Genomic DNA, 16,019 nt, shown 5'->3' on the forward strand with positions numbered 1-16,019 from the left:
GTTATTTTGTCTTTCTGAATTAACTCTGGTATTAATGTCTTCTTTGCTTGTGAGTGATTTCTTCTATGGCAGGCTATAAGTGATCAATGCCATGGGCCGTGGTCATCAATCTCCTTGCTCCAGATCAAACGCCATTGGCCGTGGTCATCCAATCTGACGGAGGGTGAAGCTTTAGTAGTTCATTCTCTTGGCAACCCTACTCAAAATGCCACAGACAAGGTCGAATCTTCCGGATCAGAGAATGCTGCTTCTTTGGGTTCTAGCCTATACCACAGAGACCTTAATCTCCCTGGAAATTAGATGAACTGGTGTCCTAATAAGTCCCCAATGAAGTCGTGGATTAGCCATTTGAGTGATGTATAATCAAGTTGGCGGTTCGCGCTTTCCAGTCACTTATTCACAGGAACCCAAGTAGACACGGGTGGTTGTCAGGCCCGTGGTCCTAGTTTGATGAATAGAGCTGATTGTCACTGATGGGCGAAGATCCCTAAAAGTCCTCAAGAAAGAGTGATCTTCTACGTTAAATACTAAACTAATGACTAGTAAGGGTAAAACAATCTTTTTAGTGCTAAAATCCACTTATGGGGCCCACTTGGTGAGTTTTTGGGCTGAGCTTTGATGAGATCTACGTGCTAGGAGGCCTCTAGAGCATTGAATGCTGGCTAGGGGGTCCTCTTTGGGCGTTTGGACGCTGGTCTCTACTCTTTGGGGGCTAGACACCTGGAAGGGGGCAGGAAGCTGGCGTTGGATGCCAGTTTTGGGCTTCTAATCTGAAGCAATGTATGGACTATTATATATTTTTGGAAAGCTCTGGAAGTCAGCCTTCTAGTGCCGTTGAGTAAACTTTATTTGGACTTCTGTAGCTCCAGAAAAGCTCTTCCGAGTGCAAGGAGGTCAGATCCGGACAGCATCTGCAGTGCTTTCTCTGTCTCTGAATTAGACTTTTGCTCCAACTTGTCAATTTCAGCCAGAAAATACTTGAAATTGCACAAAAACACAAAAACTCATAGTAGAATCTAAAAATGTGAATTTAACACTAAAACCTATAAAAATTTAACAAAATATACTAAAAACTATATGAAAATGATGCCAAAAAGCGTATAAAATATCCTCTCATCACAACACCAAACTTAAACTGTTGCTTGTCCCCAAACAACTAAAAACACAGTAGGATAGAAAAGAAAATTAGGATACAATAAATCTCTAAGCTTCCAATGAAGCTTAGTTACAATTTGATGAGCATGACTTAGTAGCTTTTTACTTCTGAATAGTGTTGGCATCTCACTATCCATTGAAACTCAGAGTGGTTGGCATCTTTAGGAACTTAGAATCCAGATGATATTATTGACTCTCCTAGTTAAGTTCTTTTTGACTCTTGAACACAGCTTTTAGAGTCTTGGCCGTGACCCAAAGCACTTTGTTTTCCAGTACTACCACCGGATACATAAATGCCACAAACACTTTAACTGGGTGAACCCTTTTGGATTGTGATTCAGCTTTGCTAGAATCCCTAAATAGAGGTGTCCAGAGTTCTTAAGCACACTCCTTTTCTTTTGGACCACGACTTTAACCGCTCAGTCTCAAGCTTTTCACTTGACACCTTCACGCCACAAGCACATGGTTAGGGACAGCTTGATTGAGCTGCTTAGGCCAAGATTTTATTCCTTTAGGCCCTCCATTAATGCTCAAAGCCTTGGATCCTTTTACCCTTACCTTTTGGTTTAAAGGGTTATTAGCTTTTTCAATATGCCCTCCTTTTCCTGTATTTTTGGGCAATAATGGATTTTTCTTTTTATTTATTTTTTTTCCATTTTTTCTTTTTTACTTCACATGCATATATATATATATATTTCTTTTGCAACATGCTTTTCCTTTTTCTTTTTGCTTCTTTTTCTTGCTTCAAGAATCAATTTTTGGATTTTTTTAGATTATCAATAATACTTTTCCTTTTCCTTTATTCTTTCAAGAGCCAACATTCTAAAATTCCAACTTCAAATATGCACTGCTTATTCATACATTCAGAAAATAAAAGCAATGCCACCACATCAAAATAATTGAACTATTCTTATTTTAAACTTGAAATTCATGTATCTCTCAATCCTTTTCAAATAAAATTTTCTTTTAAGAAAGGTAAGAGATATATGGAATATTTTACAGCTTTAAGACATCAATGCAAATGATCATGCAACAAGAATAAGAGAACAGATAAAATATAATAGAAAACAGAAAAATAATAAAAGGAAAGGAAGTAAAAGAGAACGAATCCACCTTTAATGGTGGCGGCTAGTGCTCCTCCTTGAGGATCCAATGTGATACTTGATCTCTTCAATGTCACTCCTTTTCCTTTGTTGTTTTCCCTCATATTCCTTTGTTCTTCCCGTATGCCTCTTTGATCTTCTCTTATTTCATTGAGGGTGATGGAATGCTCTTGATGCTCCACCATCAATTGCTGCATGTTAGTGCTCAGTTCTCCAAGAGAAGTCTGCCATTGATCCCAATAGATTTGAGGAGGAAAATACATCCCTTGAGGCATCTCAGGGATCTCATACTGAGGCGGCTGCACAAGTTCATGTGCATGCTCTTTAGTTTGCTCCATCCTTTTCTTGGTGATGGGCTTGTCCTCCCCAATGGAGATATCTCCTTCTATGACAATTCTAGCTGAATTACATAGATGACAGATGAGGTGTGGGAATGCTAACCTTGCATTAGTGGAAGGCTTCTCAGCTATCCTGTACAATTCTTGAGGAATTACCTCATGTACTTCTACCTCACTTCCAATCATGATGCAGTGGATCATGATAGCTCTGTCAACAGTCACTTCTGACCGGTTGCTAGTGGAGATGATGGAACGTTGGATGAATTTCAACAATCCTTTAGCTATGGGCTTTAGGTCAAGTCTTCTTAGTTGAGTGGGCTTGCCTTGGGAATCCCTTTTCCACTATGCTCCTTCCACAAAGATATATGAGAGCACTTGATCCAATCTTTGATCAAAGTTGACTCTCCTAGTGTAAGGATGAGGATCTCCTTGCATAAGAGGCAAGTTGAATGCCAATCTCACACCTTCCAGGCTGAAATCTAAGATTCTTCCTCGGACCATTGTGCTCCAATTCCTTGGATTTGGGTTCACACTAGTGTCATGGTTTTTAGTAACCCATACATTAGAATAGAACTCTTGCACCATTAAAATCCCAACATCTTGAATGGGATTGGTTAGGACTTCCCAACCTCTTCTCCGGATCTCTCTTTGGATTTCTGGATACTCATTCTTCTTGAGCTTGAAAGGGACCTCAGGGATCACTTTCTTCTCTGCCACTACTTCATAGAAGTGGTCTTGATAAGCTTTGGTGATGAAGTTAGGAAATTCAGATTTCTTACTCTCTGCACTGGCGTTTGAATTCCCAGGGGCTGCTCTCTGGCTGGCGTTCAATGCCAGCAATGCTACCCATTTGGGGCATTGAACGCCCAGCCAGAGCTCCCTGGCTGGCGTTCAACTTCAACAACACTCCATCCATATTGTTCTATTTTCACTGCTGGACAATTCTGTCTCTGTTCTGACTGTTGTATATGATCATTACCCTAAAACAAAATAAGTTAAAGAAAAATAAAATGAAGGAAAATAAAATTAATTAAGGTTGGGTCGCCTCCTAACAAGCGCTTCTTTAACGTCATTAGCTTAACGGTTAGCTCCTTACAGAGGTGAGTATGAGCTCAGATTTTTGCCCCCTTACAGTGAACTTTCTTCCTGTCTTCTTATGAATGAGCTCCACATGCTCTAGAGACAGGATCCAACTCACTGTATGTGGTAAGACTGGCTTCTTAGTGAAGACAACTCTCATGCCAGGTGAGAGGCCTTCAATTGGGACCTTCTTGTCCCTCCAGCCTTTAGGTACTTTCTTCTTAGTACCTTTGTGCTTAGAGCTTTTTTATGGCTGCCCAACACTAAACTTAGAATTGATGTTTGCGGGTTCTACAAAGCTCTGCATAGAAAGAGAGGGTCGGAACACTAGGTGTTGCACAGTTATCTCTTTTTTATTAGAGGGAGAATTGGGATGAGGCATCTTGATCAAGATGTGGTCCTCCCCTAGTTGTAGAGTCAATTCTCCCTTAGCCATATCAATAATAGCATTGGCAGTGGCTAGGAAAGGTCTTCCAAGGATGACAGAGTCATCCTCATCCTCTCCAATATCCAAGACTATGAAGTTTGTAGGGATGTAGTGATTTTCAACTTTTACCAAGACATCCTCTACTAAGCCATATGGCTCCTTTATTGTCTTGTCTGCCATTTCTAAGGAGATGTTTGCAGCTTGTACCTCAAGGATTCCCAGCTTCTCTATTACAGAGAGTGGCATGAGGTTTATGCTTGACCCCCCTAGGTCACACAAAGCCTTTTCAAAGGTCATAGTGCCTATGCTGCAAGGAATTAGAAAGCGTCCAGGATTTGAAAGCTTCTGAGGTAGCTTCTGCTGAACTAAAGCATGGAGTTCTTTGGAAAGCAATGGAGGTTCTTTATCCAAAGGCTTTGTACCAAATAACCTGGCATTTAGCTTCATGAGAGGTCCTAGGTACCAATCAACTTACTCTTCCCTAATGTCTTTATCCTCATCAGAGGATGAGTATTCATCAGAACTCATGCACTGTAGGAGTGCATTCAAAGGAAACTCTATGGTCTTTATGTGAGCCTTGGCTTTCTTTGGTTCTGGGATAGGGGTTTCTTGAGTGGGAATTGGGCACTCAGAGGGTGTGCTTTCACGGGCATTCAACGCCAGCTTTGTTATCTCTTTGGGCGTTAAATGCCCTTGCTGTGCACCCTTACTGGTATTAAACGCCAGTCCCCTTATCATTATGGGCGTTGAACGTCCAGCAGGGATGTCCTAGCTGGCGTTCAACACTAACTTCCCTGGCTGGTTGGGCGTTTAATGCCCAGTAAGGGGTTCCTCACTGGCATTCAGCGCCAGAATGCCTGCCTGTCTGGGTGTTGAACGCCCAGTGAGGGGTTCCTCACTGGCGTTCAGCGCCAGAATGCCTGTGTGTTTGGGCGTTGAACGCCCAACCAGTGTTCCCTGGCTGGTGTTCAACGCCAGCTCTGCTGCTAGGATGGGCGTTGAACGCACGGCGAGGGATTCCTCACTAGTGTTCAGCGCCAGGCTTGCAGCCATTGAGGGCGTTGAACGCCCAGTGATATACCCTTCACTGGCGTTCAATGTCATCCCATTATTCTCAGAATCGGCCTCTGCTTCCTTGGTGATGGCCTTGCACTCTTCTCGTGGGTTCACCTCAGTGTTGCTTGGAAGAGTGTCAGGAGGAGTCTCAAGGATCCTCTTGCTCAGTTGACCAACTTGTACCTCCAAGTTTCTAATGGAGGACCTTGTTTCACTCATGAAACTATGAGTGATCTTAGAGAGGCTGGAAACCAGAGTGACTAAGTCAGAGAGGTTCTCTTAGAGGTTTCCATGTTCCATTAAGAAGATGGGAATAGTGGTCTGTTATTGAACCTATTCGGGGTCCTTCCACCTTGATTGTTATTGAAACCTTGCTGAGGTTTCTGTTGATCCATCCATGAAAGGATAGGATGATTCCTCCATGAAGGATTGTCGGTGTTTCCATAGGGTTCTCCCATGTAATTCACCTCTTCTATGGTGGGTTGATCAGGATCATAAGCTTCTACTTCAGAAGAAGCTTCCTGAGTACTGCCAGCTGCAGTCTGCATTCCAGTCAGATGCTGAGAGATTATATTGACCTGTTGGGTCAAGATCTTGTTCTGAGCCAATATGGCATTTAGAGTATCAACTTCAAGAACTCCTTTCTTTTGAGAGATCCCATGGTTCACAGGATTTCTTCAGAAGTGTACATGAATTGGTTGTTTTCAACCATCTCAATGAGTTCTCTTGCTTCTGCAGGTGTTTTCTTCAAGTGGAGTGATCCACCTGTAGAGCTGTCCAATGAAATTTTGGACATCTCAGATAGACTATCATAGAACACGCCTATGATAGACCATTCTGAGAGCATGTCAGGAGGACATCTCCTGATCAGTTGCTTGTATCTTTCCTAAGCTTCATAAAGGGATCACCTTCTCTTTGTCTAAAGGTTTGAACATCCACTCTAATTTTGCTCATCCTTTGAGGGAGAAAGAATTTAGCCAGAAAAGCATTAACCAGCTTTTTCCAAGAGTCTAAACTCTCTTTTGGTTGAGAATCCAATAATATCTTAGCTCTGTCTCTTACATCAAAGGGAAAGAGCATAAGCTTGTAGACTTTAGGATTAACTCCATTGGTCTTAACAGTATCACAGATCTGTAAGAATTTAGCTAAAAACTAATGTGGATCTTCCATTAAAAGTCCATGGATCTTGCAGTTCTGTTGCAGAAGAGAGACTAACTAAGGCTTAAGCTCAAAATTGTTAGCTCCAATGGCAGGTATAGAGATGCTTCTGTCATAAAAGTCAAAGGTAGGCATGGTGAAGTCACCAAGAACCTTTCTGGCATCCCCATCAGGTTCGGCCATGTCTCCAATTTCTTGTTCAAGATTTTCTGAAATGTTTCTTCTGGAGTGTTGTGCTCTAGCTTGTTGTAAGCTTTTCTTCAGAGTTCTTTCAGGTTCAGGATCAAGATCAAAGAGGTGTTCTTTATCTTGTTCTTGGTCATAAACAACAAAAGAAGAAAAGAAAGAAAGGAAGCTTCTATGTCTGATTTGAGTATAGAAGGCTCCTAGTGAGATGTGAAGAAAGAAGAAGAAGATAGAAAAGTGAAGATAGAAGAAGGGGAAGAAGAATACTTTGAAAATAAGGGAAGAGGAGTTCGAATAAATAGAAGTAGAAAAGAGAAGAATTAGAAATAGAAAAGATAGATAAGAATTAAAATATTTTTTTATTTTATTTGTTAATTATTTTCAAAAATTAAGGTTAATAATTTAAAAAGGAATTGAAAATTAGTTAGTGATTTTTGAAAATAGAAGAGAGAGAAGAACAATAGAATTTTCGAAAACTGAGAGAGAGAAAAAGTAGTTAGAAAGTTTTGAAAAAGGAGAGAAAAATAAGTAATTAATTAGAAAAAATTTGAATTTAAAATAAGATAAGAGATAAGATAAGAAAAGATTTGGAATTGAAATTTGAAATTAGAAAAAGATAAGATAAGAAATTAAAAAGATGTAAAAAAAGATTTGATTTTAAAATTTGAAGTTAGAAAAGATAGGATAAGAATTTGAAAAGATTGGAAAAAGATTTTAAAAAGATAAGAATTTAAAATTTGATTTTGAAAAAGATTAGACTTTGAATTTTGAAATTTGAAAAAGATAAGATAAGATTTTTGAATTTTGAAGAAAGGTAAGATAAGATTTTGAAAAAAATAAGATTTTTTATTTTGAAAATATTTGATTTTTGAAAATTGAAAACTAAGATAAGGTAAGATAAAAATTTAAAATTGAAATCTGAATTTTTAATGAAAAATTTTGAAAATAATAATTAAATAAAGATAGAAAAGATATTTTTTATTTTGAATTTAATGAGAAAAGAGAAAAACAAGTAAAAAACAAAAAACTTAAAATTTATAGATCTAATGCCCCAAGTTTTCGAAATTTTAAAGGAAAAACACAATGGGACACCAAACTTAAAAAGTTTAAGATCAAAATAAAAAGAAAAATAAGAACACTTTGAAAATTGACAAGAACACCAAGAACTTGACTCAAGAAACTCAAAGAACACAAGAACATGTAAAAGACACAAAATTTAAAATTTTTAGAAAACCAAACACAAATTTTTGAAAATTAAAAGAAAAATAACAAGAAGACACGAACTTAAAGATTTGACAAAAGATTTAACCAAAAGACAGTAATTTTGAAAATTTTTAGAAAGAGACTCAAAATTTCAAAACTTTAACCAAGAACACAAACAAAAAGACTCAAACCAAAAACAAAGATCAAACAAAGAAAGCTAAGGATTCAAGTTTTAAAATTTTTGGAAAAGAAAACAGAAAATAGGTAAGACTCAAACCAAGAACAAAGATTAAACAAAGAAAAGAAAAATATTTTTGACAATTTTATTTGATTTTTTTCGACAAAAAGAGAAGAAGAAAATAAAAATAAAAGACTTAAATAAAATAAAAATTACCTGATCTAGGGAACAAGATAATCCGTCAGTTGTCCAAACTCGAACAATCCCCGGCAACGGCACCAAAAACTTGGTGCACGAATCCCCACACTTTCGTACAGCTGTACCAGCAAAGTGCACTGGGTCGTCCAAGTAATACCTGAGCGAGTAAGGGTCGATCCCACGAGGATTGTGGTTTGAAGCAAGTTATGGTTATCTTGCAGGTCTTAATAAGGCGAAATCAGAAGGTTGTTGGATTGATGCAAGGGCAATTAATAATAGGAATATTGAATAAATTAAAATCAGTAATAGGAATATAGTTGAGGATTGGAGTTGCTTTGTCTTTCTGAATTAACTTTGATATTACTGTCTTCTTTGCTTATGAGTGATTTCTTCTATGGCAGGCTGTAAGTGATCAATGCAATGGGCCGTGGTCATCAATCTCCTCTGCTCCAGATCAAACGCCATTGGACGTGGTCATCCAATCTGATGGAGGGTGAAGCTCTAGCAGTTCATTCTCTTGGAGATCCTACTCAAAACGCCACACACAAGGTCGAATCTTCTAGATCAGAGAATACTGCTTCTTTGGGTTCTAGCCTATACCACAGAGACCCTAATCTCCCCAGAAATCGGGTGAACTGGTGTCTCGAGAAGTCCCCAACGAAGTCGTGGATTAGCCATCTGAGAGATGTATAATCAAGCTGGCGGTTCGCGCTTTCCAATCACATATTCACACGAACCCAAGTAGACACGGGTGGTTGTCAGGCACGCGGTCCTAGTATGATGAACAGAGTTGATTGTCACTGATCATCCTATTCACCATGTTGAAGAACGAGTATACATCTTAGAAATAAATCAAACACGGATCGAAAAAGAAACAGTAATACTTTTATTAATTCATAAGACTCAGCAAGGCTCCTCTCCTCTACCTAGGAGGTTTAGAAACTCATACTGAAAGGAAATACAATGTGTAAAATGAAATAGGTTGAATAATGGGCGAAGATCCCCAAAAGTCCTCAACAAAGAGTGATCTTCTACTTTAAATACTAAACTAATTACTAGTAAGGGTAAAATAGTCTTTTTAGTGCTAAAATCCACTTCTAGGGCCCACTTGGTGAGTGTTTGGGCTGAGCTTTGATGAGATCCATGTGCTAGGAGGCCTCTAGGGTATTGAATGCTGGCTAGGGGGTCCTCTTTGGGCGTTTGGACGCTAGTCTCTGCTCTTTGGGCGCTGGACGCCTGGAAGGGGGCAGGAGGCTGACGTTGGACGCCAATTTTGGGCCTTATAATCTGAAGAAAAATATGAACTTTTATATATTGCTGTTGAGAACCCTCTATTTGGACTTCTGTAGCTCCAGAAAAGCTCTTCCGAGTGAAAGGAGGTCAGATCCAGACAGCATCTGCAGTGCTTTCTCTGTCTTTGAATCAGACTTTTGCTCCAACTCCTCAATTTCAGCCAGAAAATACCTGAAATTGCACAAAAACACAAAAACTCATAGTAGAATCTAAAAATGTGAATTTAACACTAAAACGTATAAAAACTTAATAAAAACAGAACAAAACATACTAAAAATTATATGAAAATGATGCCAAAAAGCGTATAAAATATCCGCTCATCAAATACCAAGAAAGAACACTTAAGACAATTTCAAAAATTTAATGAAATAAAGAACACACAAAGGACACCAAACTTGAAAACGTAACCTAAACTCAACCAAAAGACACTATTTTTGAAATTTTTTTTGAAAAAGAAAGAAGAAAATTCAAAACTTTTAACAAGAACAAGAACAAAAGACTCAAACAAAAGACCAAGATTAATAAAGAAAAGAAAGAGTTTTGAAAAATTTTTGAAAAGAAAACAAATGATTGAAACAAAATAGTGAAAAGTACCTAATTTAAGCAACAAGATAATCCGATAGTTTGTCAACTTCGAACAATCCCCGGCAATGGTGACAAAAACTTGGTGCACGAAACTGACTCCGCATGTTTCGCACAGATAGACCGGCAAGTATACCGGGTCGTCCAAGTAATACCTCAGGTGAGTGAGGGTCGATCCTATGGAGATTGTTGGTTTGAGCAAGCAGCGGATACTATGCAGATCTTAGTTAGGCGGATAGAAAAGATAGTTGTCACGAGAAAACGCATGAAACAGATAAATAAATAAAACATTGCTGGATAGGTGTGAAATCAATAGTAAGAGAACGATTGAGGCTTTAGAGATGCTTCTTCCTTCTGGATCAACTTTTCTCACCATCTACTCCAACTTCTGATTGATTCTTTCCATTGCAGGCTATATATGATTAACGTCGGGTCAGCGGTCATCCAATCTGAATGGGGGTGAAGCTCTAGCAGTCTATTCTCTTGGTGATCCTACACAAAATGCCACAGATAAGGTCGAATATTCTGGATCAAAAAATGCTGCTCCCTTGGTTCTAGCCTATACCACAAAGGCCCTAATCGCCCCACACCTCGGCTGAACTGATGTCTCGAGAAGTCCCCAACGAGCCGTGGATTAGCCGTATAAGAGATGTATAATCAAGCTGGTGGTTCAGTACTATCCCGTGAAGGACTTGCAAAAACCCATGTGGAGTTGGGATGACGGTCAAGTTAAACTCCCAATCCAATAAGATGAAGAATGAAGATACATCTTAGAATAGAATCAAGCATAGATTGAAGTAAAATAGTGATATTATTAATTCATAAGAATCAGTAGAGCTCCTAACCTTAACCTTAGGAGGTTAATGACTCATACTGTACAAAAGGTAATGTTCGAATGTAAAAGTGGGGGAAGAAGATCCTAAACATGGGTGATCTTCTCCTATATATACTAATCTAGCAACTAAGGATTACAGAAATAGGATAAACTAGGTTGATAGTGTGAAAATCCACTTCTGGAGCCCACTTGGTGAGTGTTTGTGCTAAGATAAAAGTGTCTCCATGTCCTAGGACCCTTCTTGGGCGTTGAACGCCAACCTTGGACTCTCTTTTGGGCGTTTGGACGCCAGCTACTCCCCTTTGGGCGTTGGACGCTAGGAATGGGGCTGGTGGCTGGTGTTGAACGCCAGTTTTGGTCCTTTATTTCCAAAGCAAAGTATAAACTATTATATATTTCTGGAAATCCCTGGATGTTAGCTTTACGTAGCCATTGAGAGCGTGCCATTTCGACTTTTGTAGCTCCAGAAATGCTCATTCGAGTGCATGGAAGTCAGATATCTGCAGTTCTTTCTCTGTCTATGAATCAGACTTTGCCAAAACTCCTCAATTTCAGCCAGAAAATACCTGAAATCATCATAAAATACAACAACTCAAGGTAGAATCCAAAAATATGAATTTTTCACTAAAACCTATGAAAGTATAATAAAACTTAAACAAAACATAATGAAAAACTATATGAAAATGTTGCCAAAAAGCGTATAAAATATCCGCTCATTAAACGCCTATTTTGGGCCTTTATTTCTAAAGCAAAGTGTAGACCATTATATATTACTGGAAATCTCTGAAAGTTAGCTTTCCAATGCCATTGAGAACGCGTCATTTGGACCTTTGTAGCTCCATAAATGCTCGTTTGAATGACAGAGGTCAGATCCTGACAGCATCTGCTATATTTTCCTTGTCTCTGAATCAGACTTTGCCAAAACTTTACCAAAATCACCCAAAATTCACTTAAAATCATAAGAAAAACATAAAAGCTCAAAGTAGAATCCAAAAAATGAATTTTGCATTAAAACCTACTAAAACACAATAAAACTTAACAAAACATACTGAAAACACTAAGAAAATAATGTCAAAAAGTGTATAAAATATCCGCTCGTCATTTATTTATTACTTAATTCTAAAACGATTTTTTTGGTTGAACTACGGTTGGATCAATAAACCAATAAATCAGTGACTAAAACGGTTTGATGACCGGTCCAATTCTCAAAACCTTGTTGAAAATACAAAAGGCGTGATGTATAAAAAAGTTTGTCTTATAGCATAAACAATTCCAATTGTCTTCAAATTCTCTTCTTTCTTCTTTTTTACGCCTTTTTTTAAGGGAAAAAAAACCCCTTTTTCTCCGATATTGTTAGTGATGGAAGGCCATTTCATGATTATAGAAAAAGTAGTAGTATTCCATCAAATTGACTAAAAATTATTGTGGGACAATTTTAAGAATGAGAATAATAAATAATGTATGAATTTTAAAAAAATATAAAACTAGGGAAAATATTTTAAAACACATATATCTTTATTATTCTCATTCAAAATTGTTCAATAACTTCGGGGTTCTAAATTTGCGTTACTCCAATAAATATAGAGTGAACTGTTAAAATAATCTTTCAATTTTATTCATAATTATAATTATCAAAATTTTTGCTCAATTAAATTAGCAATCCAAATTTTTTGACATTAATCAATATTTTTTTTATCTAATTTTTCATCAACACTGTTATCTTCTTTCATTTGTGAAGGGTTTTTTAAGTTGCAGCGGTTTCAAACCCCAACTAATATTTGTTTTTTTGTTTGTTCTTTCACTGCTTGTTCCTATATTTCAATTCCAAACATTACACTCATTCTAATAGCTGAGATAGAACAATCTCCTTGACCTCTTCTTCTATTATATCCCCCCTCCCCCAACACCACATTTCAATTTATGTTATTTATTTTAAGTGTTGGTGCTTTTTTAAGAAAAAATACATTATGAGAATCTTAAACAATGTAATGTATAATTTTGAAAATTAAAATTACGTTGGTTACAATGTAGCTATAATTTTGTGGGGGTTTAAAACCTTGACAAATATAAATACACCCTTTCTCCGCAAAATATTAATGAAGTGCGCACAAAAAAGTTGGATAGAAGCAAATGTAATTTACAATTGAAAATTTGAAAACTAATTTAATTGATTAAAGATTTAAAGAATTAAATAGATAAATTTAAGAAATTATTTTGACCTTTTATTTCATAAATGCAATTTAGAAGACTAAGCACTGAAAATCTAATAAAGAAATGCTAAGGAAATAATAATATGGAATTATTTTATTTAATTTAATATTTATAAATTTATATATATAACCTCTATAATTATATGTTTATTACATCTAAAATTATTCATTTATTTTAACAATAATTAATAAATACAAAATAAAAAAAAATAGACTACTTTAAACTGATTTTTATTGTTTTCAATTCCAAACATTTTTTCATCTATTACATGGTAGTGATTGAAGACTACTAGCAGCCTCATAATGTGGATACACATGGTTCATGGGTTTTAGAAGAGAGTTGTCTCATTCATAAATGGGAAAGACAGTATGTAGGGTTCAGGGCCTCTCTTTGTTATGAAATCAAAAAGGCATTCATTACTTCTCAAGAACTTCCAAATAATCCTTTTCCCTTGTGAGTGGTTGGCTTTTTTTTTTTTTTTTTTTTTTTCTAAGAGGACATATATTGTGAAATACTAATAAAAAAATATAATATAATATAATGGGCCACAAATGAAGCACTCGGGAAATTGATTTTTCTAGCTAGAACACTGCTCCAAAACTATTTCTCCACTTCTAGCTAATCAGATTTAAGATAAAGATCTATTAAATAATGAACAAAGATCTCTATATGGAACCTTGTTCTAACTCAATTATTTCATGATTTCACTTGTATAATTTTATGATTTGATCCTTTGTTTTAATGGATGCACTATATAAAAGAACAAAAGCCTTTTTCTTCTGGCCATATAAAAAACACAGGATCGAAATTAGCTGTTGAGGAACCATTGGAATGTCATGAAGTTAGGCCAAAGGAAGCAATCATAGAAATTGATTCCAGCATATAGAGGCAAGATTAACGTGCTGACCAAACGACGAACAAACGATGATATGATATTTATGTTAGTTCTTTCGTCAGTTGACCTATCAACGATATTAATGAAAAATTAACATAAAACGTTAATTACCATGTGATATGCCATTGACATGGGAGAAAATAATGTTTCCATGAATTTGGTTCTTCAAATCATGGAATAAAAATTGAGGGACTAATTTAATTGTTATTTCTATTTAGCAATTATTTTTTAGAATATTTTAAGCTATTAAATTTTAATGTTATGCAGGGTAATTCATAGTTAAAAGAACCAAATGTTAGTCAATTTGCTAAAATGTAAATTAGCTATGTTATTATTATGTATGAATTCGCAACTTTAGTTAAATGTTGTTTAGCTTAGAGTTACAAAGCTCGTATCATTGTATCTCTAATGTGGTGGTAAAACTTTTTCATATTATATTTGAAAAATAAGAAAACCTTAAGTCATTAGTTAAAAATCTATATAATCACATTCAAATTTAAAGAAAAAATCATGATTAATATGAGCGATAATGCTACTCTTTCTTTAAATATTCAGCCTTTGTTCAGTTTTTAAACTGAATTAATTAATTTAATAATTTTATTTTTAAAATTTAAACTCCTATTTTAATAGAAGATAATTTCTCTTTAGATTTAGGTTTAGTTTATTCCTAAAATTTTTTCATTTAAAATTATTTTAAATTTTTTATAATTTAAATAAGTTAAACCCACCTTTAAATTCACTGGACTCATTTGGTTTGGAATTTTCAGAGCATCTCTAATGCTTGGTTTTAGTTTTATTTTATTTTCGGTCCTACAAAGTGACACATAAGTATTTGTGAGATCATATATCATAAAATTTGATTTGATATTGAATATGAGATTTGTCATTCCAATGCTTGATCTCTCATTTCAATTTATTAGTAATATTATAATGTTTATTTAATAAGTTTAATGGATACACAAATGATTGCATATTGCTCTTTTTTTAAAATGATACGAAATCTTTTTATTGATATTAGTATCATTTCAAAGATTATATCCAATGCAAATTTTAATTTTAAAAATTTAATTACTGTAAAAGTAAAAAATGATACCCAAAAATATCTCATTCGACTTTCTCTCAATAATCAATTCATTACCTATTATTTGTGCACAAGTTAAATGCATATTATTAATAAACCCCGATTTCGTGATTTATTTTGTGCTTATTTTAGGGGATTTTACCACCTTTTTCCACATTTATTCAATTTTGAATTGTGTTTAAGTGTAAAAACATGCTTTTTAGGCCCTTAAATTGGTTATTTTGATTCACTTTAATTCTATTCGATGCCTTGATGTATTTGTTGAGTGATTTCAGGTTCATAAGGCAAGTATTGGGTGGAAGAAATGAGGAGGAAAGCATGCAAAATGGAGAATGCATGAAGAAACAAAGATTGGAAATGCATCAATCGGCGCGCACGCGCAAAAGTGGTTTTACATAGAGACGTGCACGCGTACATGACGCGTCTGCGCGGATGAAGAATTTACCAATCGACGCGTACGCGTACATGACGCGCACGCGCCGATACTCTCACATGGCCCACTTAAAGGAAAAACGCTGGGGCGATTTCTGAGCTGCCCAGGCCCAAATCCAACTTGTTTCTGAGTGTATTTCATGCAGAATTGAAGTCCAAGCAAAGGGGGACCAATTAGTTTAGCCAACATGAGCCTTTAGTTAGTTTTCTAGAGAGAGAAGCTCCCTCTTCTCTCTAGAATTAGGTTAGGATTAGGTTAGATTGTCTTAGATCCATGTTCAATTACTTGATCTCATCTTGTTTCTTTTATAATTATTTCTCATTTTTACATCTTGATTCTCTTAATTGTGATGTTAATTTCTCAAGTTGCTCTCTTTTGTGATGATAAACTCATGTTGGATTTGGTTTACATTTAATGCAATTTGATGTTGATGTTTCTTTTATTGATGAATTGAGTTGTGATCTTACTTCCCTTGCAATTAGTAGTTGGTAAATTTTATTATTCTTGCAATTTATGATGTTTTCTTTTATTGCATTCTACATGTTTGATGAAATGTTCTCCTTAGTTTTTGAGTAGTTCTATTAACTCTTGGTCTAAGCCAAGAAAA

Source organism: Arachis hypogaea, chromosome 15 (genome assembly GCF_003086295.3).
Source record: "Arachis hypogaea cultivar Tifrunner chromosome 15, arahy.Tifrunner.gnm2.J5K5, whole genome shotgun sequence".
NCBI classification, from domain to species: domain Eukaryota; kingdom Viridiplantae; phylum Streptophyta; class Magnoliopsida; order Fabales; family Fabaceae; genus Arachis; species Arachis hypogaea.